Below are 11,990 nucleotides of genomic sequence, written 5' to 3' on the forward strand. Positions count from 1 at the left end.
CAAAACACTCAGAAACACCTAAAAATAGGATAGCCAGAATTTTTTTCGAAAAATGCGTTTTCGAAAAATTTTGGGCCTAAACGGAGCGTGGCTACCCGACTCTTTTTTTTTCCGAAACCTACTCCGGCAAGGAAACACGAATCGGAATCTAGATGGATCTCGAAAACAAACCTAATATGCAAGGAACTCGGATTGGTGGTGGATATATGGTGGTGGTATATGGCAGCGGTGGTGGTAGCGGTGGTAGTATATGGATATGGATCGGTGGTGGTATATGGACACGGATTGGTGGTGGTATATCGATACGGATTCGGAGCGGTGGCGGATAAGCGGTGGTGGTAGATGGCAGGGGCGATGATGATGGTGCGGCGGCGGCGTGACAACTTATGACCAGAACTCGAAACTCTAAAAGACTAGACTCTAAGACCAGCAACTAGACACGACGATGCAACCGCAAATTCAACAAAGCAAAACCCTAAAAAGATTATGCAAAGGCTCAGATTGGTTCGGATATGATGAACTAACCCTAATTTTTTTTGTGGCTTTTTCGTGGAGTGTAGGTATGAAGAACAGACTCGATCTAAACTATGAAAAACTGTAAAATCTCACCGAGCAACCTGGAAATCTGATACCACTTGATAGAGGCGGAGGTGTCCCGTCTTTCGATGAGATGATGGATTTCGCTTTGGTGGAAGTCGACTTTGACGATCCGACTACGAACGTGCGAGGACGTCGCGCCTTAGCAATCGCTAAACCAACTCCGAGAGGTTATTGACCACGCCGGAGCACGATCAACCTGACCACGAGGGTCTGTTTCCTGCGAGCAAACGAAGAACAAGCAAGAAACTGAGATTGCAATCTGGATATTGCGAATATAAGATGAAAGCTTTATTGATCAAGGTGGGGTTCTGTGACGCCTTTGTCTGGTCGTTGAACACAAACGAAGTACGCGAAGTTGCAGCTATGGCGAACTTTTAATCTAAACAAAACCCAAAGTCTAAACGATGCCCTAAGGGTTGTATATATGGAGGAAGAGGGGGGAATTTCGTGGCCCTTGGTGGCGGGGTCCGAAATCAACCCTATCTCTTGTTTCCCCACACATACGGACTCTAAAAATAGCCTATACTTATGTATTTCGAAATTACATGGGCCTGGCCCAATAATAAGGTGACGCAGCACCTAAAATAGCCTCGGGACGAAATTTATGAAGTGGCATCTTGTATATTTCGTCCAAGGCTTCATGCACCCATTATGGTGGCTTCAAAGTCCTGAAATCATCACTTGTAACTCCGTTCTTGTTCCCCTTGCGCATGCCATCATCTCCATGCTTGTTCTTGCTCCAATGTTCATCCTTCTCCAAGCTAGGCCCTTCATTTGTAAGCAAAACAAATGTATCCAATTTAGGCAGCATCATATTCTCATGAACATTAGAATCATTACCAAGAAACGAAAGTACCTGGTAATTTAGTTGGCGTGCACGAGCTCTAGTAATTCGTCCAGTATGTATAGCAGCAGGGGCTGTGGGTGTAACAATTGTATTGATGTCCTCATCATCTTGATAGAGGCAAAGGTGTCCCGTCTTTCGATGAGATGGTGGATTTCGCTTTGGTGGAAGTCGACTTTGACGATCCGACTACGAACGTGCGAGGACGTCGCGCCTTAGCAATCGCTAAACCAACTCCGAGAGGTTATTGACCACGCCGGAGCACGATCAACCTGACCACGAGGGTCTGTTTCCTGCGAGCAAACGAAGAACAAGCAAGAAACTAAGATTGCAATCTGGATATTGTGAATATAAGATGAAAGCTTTATTGATCAAGGTGGGGTTCTGTGACGCCTTTGTCTGGTCGTTGAACACAAACGAAGTACGCGAAGTTGCAGCTATGGCGAACTTTTAATCTAAACAAAACCCAAAGTCTAAACGGTGCCCTAAGGGCTGTATATATGGAGGAAGAGAGGGGAATTTCGTGGCCCTTGGTGGAGGGGTCCGAAATCAACCCTATCTCTTGTTTCCCCACACATACGGACTCTAAAAATAGCCTATACTTATGTATTTCGAAATTACATGGGCCTGGCCCAATAAAAAGGTGACGCAGCACCTATAATAGCCTCGGGACGAAATTTATGAAGTGGCATCTTGTATATTTCATCCAAGGCTTCATGCACCCATTATGGTGGCTTCAAAGTCCTGAAATCATCACTTGTAACTCCGTTCTTGTTCCCCTTGCGCATGCCATCATCTCCATGCTTGTTCTCGCTCCAATGTTCATCCTTCTCCAAGCTAGGCCCTTCATTTGTAAGTAAAACAAATGTATCCAATTTAGGCAGCATCATATTCTCATGAACATTAGAATCATTACCAAGAAACGAAAGTACCTGGTAATTTAGTTGGCGTGCACGAGCTCTAGTAATTGGTCCAGTATGTATAGCAGCAGGGGCTGTGGGTGTAACAATTGTATTGATGTCCTCATCATTCCCCCTCAAGCTACATTAATGCTCAAGCTCCATTAATGCTCCATTTTCGCCCGATCTATCTCTCTAGCCAATCAAACTTGTTGATTTGCTCGGGAGTGGTTGAGAAGGCCCCGATCTACACTTCCACCAAGGGATTTTTGATTCCCCCACTCATCCCTAGCGGATCTTGTTACTCTTGGGTGTTTGAGCACCCTAGACGGTTGAGGTCACCACGGAGACATAGTCCATTGTGGTGAAGCTTCGTGGTATTGTTGGGAGCCTCCGATTAAGTTGTGGAGATTGCCCCAACCTTGTTTGTAAAGGTCCGGTTGCCGCCTTCAAGGGCACCAATAGTGGAATCACGGCATCTCGCATTGTGTGAGGGCGTGAGGAGAATACGGTGGCCCTAGTGGCTTCTTGGGGAGCATTGTGCCTCCACACCGCTCTAACGGAGACGCACTTCCCCTCAAAAGGAAGGAACTTCGGTAACACATCCTCGTCTTCACCGGATCCACTCTTGGTTATCTCTTACCTTTGCTTGTGCAAGCTCTTTAGTCTTACTTCTCTTGTTTGCTTGTATGCTTGTTGTTATTGCATCATATAGGTTGCTCACCTAGTTGCACATCTAGACAACCTACTTTGATGCAAAGTTTAATTTGGTAAAGAAAAGTTGAAAATTGGTAGTTGCCTATTCACCCCCCTCTAGTCAACCATATCGATCATTTCAACTTCTTTCTTGAATTCCTTCGCTCCTCATTGTAGCTTTACTTCCCAAACATTATATCTTCAGTGACAGGGCGAATGGGGTCACTATAGGATGGCCATTACATTAAAACTAGAGAAGAAGCTTTAGAAGGTGAATAATAGATGAGCATACCAAAAGAGATAGTAAGTAGTCAAGAAAGTGATAAAATAATTTTGTTCCTATGGCTTTTCCTAGTCCATTCTAAGGGTTACGACCTACGGCCAACATGGGCTCTGATACCATCTGTAAGACCTGAACCTGATAAGATTCGATGTCTCTGTGCTCACTGTGCTAGTCCCTGGATCAATAGCTAGCACACACAGTACAAGATGTAATATCAAGAATAAACCACATGTCATAATATTACATCGTAGATCCAGAATTTAATATAATACATACCTGCATAGCTCAAGCTAGCATACAAACAAAATTTAGTAGAAAAGCAAATAAAATCTCCATGAAGTCCATCAACACCACACACAAATGTCGAGTATAGACATTGTAACCCTACATCGTATCACTCACTCGTCGTATAAAATCTGCAATATGAAATGTTGCAGCCACGAAGAGTCAATACTTTGAATGTATTGGCAAGTCACACAGGAATTATATAACAGACCTACATCTACTTGAAAGGTATACCAAGAGGATAGTGTAGTGGTTGTTTTGCAAAAAAGCTAATTTTTTCCTGATAGCTACATAATAGTCAAATTTTAATTTTGTCTTGCCAGAGATAATACATAAGGTTGAATTGGGCAATCCGATACCAACCTATCCCCATTATTAAATTTCCCACACAATTTTATTAAGGTATCATCTATCAAGATCATATAACAACTGTAATGGCATAGTGGCTCAAATTTGCCCATAACCGGGGGCACGGCTAATCATGATTAGTTTTAATACTCTACAGAGTTTAGTACGCTTTACCCACTAGACCCATTCCGAAGATTGAGACGAAGTCTTTCAGAAGACGTTCCCTTAACCACCTAACGGCCACATCCCACCTACATAAGCAACATCCGTCGACACTGTCTGGGCAAGGGTTCCAACAACTGATCAACTAAGCCAGAGCCCATATAGCTAGTGACAGCATAGGGAAGCTACTAGTCACCAAGTTTGTCTGATCTTTTTGAACCTGGGCGGCATTCCACTTAGGGTGCACTCTCATGAGCGCATGGCCTTAGAAAAGGTGCAAGACCCCGTGATGCCTTCCCTCAACACCAAACAATACAACTTCCCCCAGAGGTGAATTGAAATCCTTAATTGCTACTCAAGTTGTTATATATATATAATCCTCATATAAACTTAATTAATACACAAACTACCCCTGTCTACAAAGCATAGCAAACTACAACTACCACGATCTGTAATGACGGGAAGATAGCTCAACAGCATAGCTGAAAATAATATAGTATTCCTATACATGCATACATTCATAGTGTGATATAACTACATGCATAAAAACAATAGTTAAAGGATGATCAACATGTAACTTGTCTGTAAGTTTGATGAAGATCGTCACACTCACAATCCTGATAATTCTACTCGTCATGCTCCAAGCAATCTATCGCAAATGAGAGAATCCAAATAAACAACCATGCCATATAGAAAAATTAAAAGAACAAGAAAACAAATATGTCAAGGTTATTTAGCAACAACAAAAAAATAGGTTTAAATATATATAACATATGGTCTCTGGTACCAAAATGTGACAAGGTGAAGGAATGAACTCAAAAGATACTGGATGATGAACGGTTGTTATATAGGATTATATTGGATATATTATGGAACAAGGTCAAAAGTATATGGAGTAGAACATCCAAATGGTGTAATGATTGCATATGTCATAGGAATTCACTAGCAAAAATGATAGGTTGAATAGGAGTATTATAACGCAAGTCATTACGAAATGAAGTGTGGATTGAATTTGAATTCAAAAGAGATGGAAAATATTTGAATATTGAGTGTACAAGATATGATCGACAAGTATTTGGTACATGTGTTCATAGGCAAAAGGAATTAATTGGAAAGGTGTCACGGTTCACCCGATATGATCAAATGAAGGTATGGATTCAAATTTGAATTGGTGAAATTTGAAATGTTCAAAAGTTGAAACTTATGAGTTAAGTGAAAAGAGGGCTCTGGTACGAAACCAATGCAATTGGATTTACCGAAATGGAGCTATCGTTTAAAAGTTATGATGAATTGAATTCCAGGGGCCTGTAAGTGCAGAACCAAATCAGCTAAACAGAAATTAAATCAGAATTCTCTGCCACGTGGCGGCCTATGAGTGGTTGATACCGGTTCATTGCAGAATTAGACAGAGGCCGTTAGATCTTATGAATCACGGACGGCCAGGATCAAGCCATGTGGCTAGGTTTTTTTATGTGTGTTTGGGAGTTCCTCATAGGAACAGAGGAAATGGCGATGGCCCTGATCGGCGATGGCGTTTCTCCTAGTGGCCGTAGGAGATCAGTGAAGATGCTGGAAGACGAGGAGGTTCATGGGGAGTCCTTTGGTGTCCTCAGGGAGTCCCGGTATGCTCTGGCGAGATTCGTTTTGCTGGGGAGCTCGATTTGGTGCGGTCCTGGGAAAAACCAAAGGGGGAATAGGTGCATGCGGTCTCTGCTAATACATAGAAAGTCTCGGCAAGGAACGAGGCTTACCGAGGCGGGAGAATTTCACGTCGGCGCTGCTTAGGATGGCGGAGCTCACCGGGGTCGCTGCACTCAATTTCGAGCTCTGTCCCGCGAGGCGAGGCAGCGAATCGGAAGAGGAGAGCTTGGGGGTCCCGAGGTGGTGCAGACGCATGAGAACCACGTGGGGATCGGAGAGATCGGGCGCGGCTGTGAGATACGCACGGAGCGGTGGCGTACGCGAGCAGGAGATCGGATAGAGGTAGGAGATGGTGAGTGGTGCCCACGCGTCATAGACAGAGGAGGAGTAGAGAGGAAGACAGGTGGGGGACGATGCTGACGTCACCTGACGCGCATGCGAGGCTGCTCACTGCGCTGCCCTGAAGTGGTGAAGTGGGCTAGCCTGCTCGCTGTTGCTGCGTTGTAATGCGCGCGAGCGAGGTTTAGGCTTTAGTCCTTTTTCTTTTACAGAAAATTTTTTGGCTCAAATTTTTTTTTATCCAATCATTTCATAAAAAAACACCAGGACACTCACAAAAACAAATATTTCTACATACAACATAGTGGGCTTTTTCCAGTCCCAAATGTTTATATAGAATACTGATTATATATTTATAAACTTTATGTTTGCACTTATAAAATGTTCCATAAAATAATTTTGAACTCCGACAAATACAAATATCATTTAAAACATATCCAACTCTTTTAACATTGAAGGAGTCATATTTCCTTCTCTCATAGAATTTATTTTTGAGTTAGAATTGTTTTAAATATTCAAATCCAAATCGGTGACTATTCAATTGTTCACCAATAGTATTATTTGAGGAATTCATGTCATCCTCTCTCATATTTTGAGTTCGAAACATTATGAATATTCTCAAAGTACAAAATAAGGCCAAAAGGAATTTTTGGGAAGTCATGTTATTCCCTCTCATTTTAAATATTCATTCAACTCAAAAGTTTCAAATCCTAGTCAAAATGAACTAACAGCAAGCAACCCAAGCATGTTTTTATTTAATCCTATTTAAATAATTGACATTCCAAAATTTATAATTTTGGGATGTTACAGGTACCATCACTGGCAAGAACGAACGAGTCCGCGTGATATGCCATCGTTGTCCTGCTAACACAGGTCTTTCTGTAATCATCAACCTTTACATGACCAAGTGGGATCCATGCGCACCTGAAGAATGCCACCTTAACTTTCACATAATCAAGCTCCCAAATCTCTTTGATGGTTCTATAGTATACCCTTTTATCAGCTTCATCTACAGTCATGCATTCTATTCGAATAGAACTGTTCTGATATGAGGTCTTTTGATCACGTTCCTCAGTGTAGAACGTGTATCCATTTTATGTCATATGCTTGGTACGTCAACACCGTATGTGATGGCTTTTATGCCAACCACGTAGCAATGCCATCGATGGATCCTTGTGCCAAACGATTCTTCACCCATTCAGCGTAGTTCTTAGTGTGTTCCTTCATCTCCACATATGATGAAGGCACCATTGGTAAGAAGCTTTGGTGTATCTCCGCCAAGTGTTCTTCGGCATAAGCACTGAGAACTGGGCTATTAAGCATTACCACCAATGGGCTTTCTCTGCCAATTCTCCGGGTGCAGCCATTTGCGTGCCAGCAAGGACCGGCTTACCTTTCAGCCTTCCCTCGTTGAGGGAGTCTTGGATTAAGGGGTCCTCGGATGGTCGGGCTATGCGGGATGGGCCGGACTGATGGACCATGAAGATACAAGATAGAAGGCCTTCCCTAGTGTCCGAATGGGACTCTCCTTTGCGTGGATGGCAATCTTGGCGTTCGGATGTGAAGATTCCTTTCCCTGTAAATCGACTCTGTATAACCCTTGGTCCCTCCCGTGTCTATATAAACCAGAGGGTTTAGTCCGTAGAGGCAATCAGAATTCATACAGGCTAGACATCTAGGGTTTAGCCATTACGATCTCGAGGTAGATCAACTCTTGTAACCCATATACTCATGAAAGTCAATCAAGAAGGAAGTAGGGTATTACCTCCATCAAGTGGGCCCGAACCTGGGTAAACATCGTGCCCCCTGCCTCCTTTTACCTTCGATCCACACACGCACAGTTCGGGACCCCCTACCCGAGATCGGTCAGTTTTGACACCGTGATACGTCTCCGTCGTATCTATAATTTTTGATTGTTCCATGCCAATATTCTACAACTTTCATATACTTTTGGCAACTTTTTATACTATTTTTTGGACTAACATATTGATCCAGTGCCCAATGCCAGTTCCTGTTTGTTGCATGTTTTTTGTTTCGCATAATATCCATATCAAACGGAGTCCAAACGTGATAAAAACTGGCAGACATTTTTTTTGGAATATATGTGATTTTTGGGAAGAAAAATCAACGCGATATGATGCCCGAGGGGGCCACGAGGCAGGGGCGCGCCATGGGCCCTCGTGGCCACCCCGTAAGGCGGTTGATGCCCTTCTTTCGCCGCAAGAAAGCTAATATCCGGATAAAGATCATGTTAAAATTTCAGCCAAATCGGAGTTACGGATCTCCGGGAATATAAGAAACGGTGAAAGGGCAGAATTTGAGAACGTAGAAATAGAGAGAGACAGATCCAATCTCAGAGGGGCTCTCGCCCGTCCCATGCCATGGAGACCAAGGACCAGAGGGGAAACCCTTCTTCCATCTAGAGAGGAGGTCGAGGAAGAAGAAGAAGGAGGGGGGCTCTCTCCCTCTCGCTTCCGGTGGCGCCGGAGTGCCACCGGGGGCCATCATCATCACCACAATCTTCACCAACAACTTCACCGCCATCATCACCAACTCTTCCCCCCTGTATGCAGCGGTGTAACCTCTCTTTTACCCACTGTAATCTCTACTTAAACATGGTGCCCAACGCTATATATTATTTCCCAATGATGTATGGCTATCCTATGATGTTTGAGTAGATCTGTTTTGTCCTATGGGTTATTTGATGATTGTGATTGGTTTGAGTTGCATGTTTTATTATTGGTGTTGTCCTATGGTGCTCTCCGTGTCGCGCAAGGTCTCGAACGGAAAAGTATGCTACATATTGCTCTGCTCCAGTTCCCTCTGCTTAAACCTGGTCAATTCGTTGATCGCTGTAGGGTTTGCATTATGTTCATGATTTTCTTATGGTGGGTGGCGTGAGTGACAGAAGCACAGACCCGAGTAAGTAGGTTGTTTGCGTATGGGATAAAGAGGACTTGATACTTTAATGCTATGGTTGGGTTTTACCTTAATGATCTTTAGTAGTTGCGGATGCTTGCTAGAGTTCCAATCATAAGTGCATATGATCTAAGTAGAGAAAGTATGTTAGCTTATGCCTCTCCCTCAAATAAAATTGCAATAATGATTACCGGTCTAGTTATCGATTGCCTAGGGACAAATAACTTTCTCATAACAAAAAGCTCTTTACTAAAACTAACCTAGTTGTGTCCTTATCTAAACAGCCCCTTGCTTTTATTTACATGCTCTTTATTATCTTGCAAACCTATCCAAAAACACCTACATAATACTTCTAGTTTCATACTTGTTCTAGGTAAAGCAAACGTTAAGCGTGCGTAGAGTTGTATCGGTGGTCGACAGAACTTGAGGGAATATTTGTTCTACCTTTAGCTCCTCGTTGGGTTCGACGCTCTTATTTATCGAAAGAGGCTACAATTGATCCCCTATACTTGTGGGTTATCAAGACCATTTTCCGGCGCCGTTGTCGGGGAGCCATAGAGTGGGGTGACTATTCTCGTGTGTTCTTGTTTGCTTTATCACTAAGTAATTTTTATTTCCTATTCTTAGTTGTTTTCTATCTTTAGTTATGGGTAGGATATGCAAAATACCAAAAAAAAATAGTTGTACCAACTGAACCAATGGTTGAAGAACCACTCAAAATCTATCACACTCCTGAAGCTTATTACTTGGATCATCGTCGATCCCTATGTGCTCGTGCTGAAACCCCAACTAGCTTAGTTGAGGGCAAATCTTTAGATGAGCATGCTTGTTATATGCGACACCGCATATCTAAAAAAGGGAAACATTTACTGGATCAAATTCATCGTTTGCAATGCTATACTTGTAATTTATGTGAAATATATGATTTTACTTGTTGTTCTGAAGACCCTAAGAAACACCCTTCCCTACCAATGTTTGTTTAGTGATAATGGAATCGTATCTTCTTATGCTAAGGGTGTTTATAATTACTATGATGTTCAACAAATTGAAGAATTTGTTGCTTTTAAGGGTGCTTACGGAATTGCTTCTTTGATTGAAAAGTATGATGGTACTCTTTACAAATCTGAAAATTTTGCCATACTTAAATATTGCTATGATAATTATGCTTCTAATGCCTATGTTGAACCATATATTGAGCACTACTCCGCTGTCCAAGAAGAGACTAATATTTTGCAGGAGTCTATGGGAGAAGAAATTGATGAAATTGTGAGCTCATTGGATGAAAAATATGAGGAGGAGAGCGAAGAACAAAAGGAGGAAGAGCGTATTGATCACCCGTGCCCACCTTCTAATGAGAGTAACTCTTCAACTCATACATTGTTTAATTCCCGTTCATGCTTACCGAAGGATGAATATTATGATAATTGCTATGATCTCGTCGATTCTTTTGAAATATCCCTTTTTGATGATGCTTGCTATGTTTGTGGCCAAGATGCCAATATGAATTATGCTTATGGAGATGAACTTGCTATAGTTACTTATGTTAAAAATGAAATTGTTGCTATTGCACCCACACATGATAGTCCTATTATCTTTTTGAATTCTCCCGACTACACTATATCGGAGAAGTTTGCACTTATTAAGGATTATATTGATGGGTCGCCTTTTACCGTTGCACATGATGATTTTGATGAATATAATATGCATGTGCTTGCTGATCCTACTTGCAATTATTATGAGAGAGGAACTATATCTCCACCTCTCTATGTTTCCAATATGATAAAATTGCAAGAAACTGTTTATACTATGCATTGGGCTTTACTTTGTGTGCATGAATTGTTCTTTTATGACATGCTGATGCATAGGAAGAGAGTTAGACTTCATCATTACATGATATATGTTACCTTGTGCTCACTACTAAATTACAAATCATTGTTAATTAAAATTGGCTTTGATATACCTTGGGATCCGGGTGGATTCACTACTTGAGCACTATATGCCTAGCTTAATGGCTTCAAAGAAAGCGCTGCCAGGGAGACAACCCGGAAGTTTTAGAGAGTCATTTATTTCTGTTGAGTGCTTTCATATAGTTTAAAAACAACAAAAATAAAGAGGGGAACCCAAAACTTTTCAGAAAGGAAAGTGAAAGTGAGAAAGATAAGCACTGTTGAAGTGGGAGAGCTCCTTGAACTTTGTTCATGCTCACGGCAACTTTGTGAATCTTGATTACAGAAAATTTTCAACAAAAATAATTATCCCCTTGTACAATTCCATTGTATTATAAAAATAATGTGCCAAGGTTTGCCTTTAGGATGTTTACATTTGCTTGATGGTTTGTACGGTGCAGGACAGAAACTTTGGCTGTAGTGCGCGATTTTACATTTTTAGCTGGAATGACAAATGGTTATGATTATTTTTGCACTTTCTTGCTGTACAAAGTTTTTATTTTTCCTAATTTTGGCAGAATTGTTCAAGTATCAGAAGTATGGTGAATGTTCAGATTATTACAGACTGTTCTGTTTTAGACAGATTCTGTTTTTGATGCATAGTTTGCTTGTTTTGATGAAAATATCAATTTATATTAGTGGATTAAGCCATGGAAAAGTTATACTACAGTAGCTATAATGCAAAAACAAAATATGAATTGGTTTGCAACAATACTTAGAGTAGTGATTTGCTTTATTATACTAACGGATCTTACGAGTTTTCTGTTGAAGTTTTGTGTGGATGAAGTGTTCGATGACCGAGAAGGTCTTGATATGAGAAGAAGGAAGAGAGGCAAGATCTCAAGCTTGGGGATTGTAGAAATACTTGTGTTGAGGTTTGTGATTCCCGTAGCATGCACGTATGGTGAACCGTTATGTAATGAAGTCGGAGCATGAGGTATTTATTGATTGTCTTCCTTATGAGTGGCGGTCGGGGACGAGCGATGGTCTTTTCCTACCAATCTATCCCCCTAGGAGCATGCGTGTAG

The 11,990-nt window shown here is 41.7% G+C and overlaps 1 long non-coding RNA gene across 1 annotated transcript; it reads right to left on the reverse strand.

The window, feature by feature from the left end:
* Nucleotides 1–3,534: 3,534 nt before the first annotated feature.
* Nucleotides 3,535–6,108, reverse strand: LOC119319100. The gene is made up of 2 exons (XR_005154350.1): nucleotides 5,869–6,108; nucleotides 3,535–3,738 (listed from the first exon to the last, which is right to left on the reverse strand). It is a non-coding gene; the product is annotated as an uncharacterized LOC119319100 (long non-coding RNA).
* Between the last annotated feature and the right edge of the window lie 5,882 nt (nucleotides 6,109–11,990).

The sequence above is a fragment of the Triticum dicoccoides genome, chromosome 6A (genome assembly GCF_002162155.2).
Source record: "Triticum dicoccoides isolate Atlit2015 ecotype Zavitan chromosome 6A, WEW_v2.0, whole genome shotgun sequence".
Taxonomy (NCBI): Eukaryota; Viridiplantae; Streptophyta; class Magnoliopsida; order Poales; family Poaceae; genus Triticum; species Triticum dicoccoides.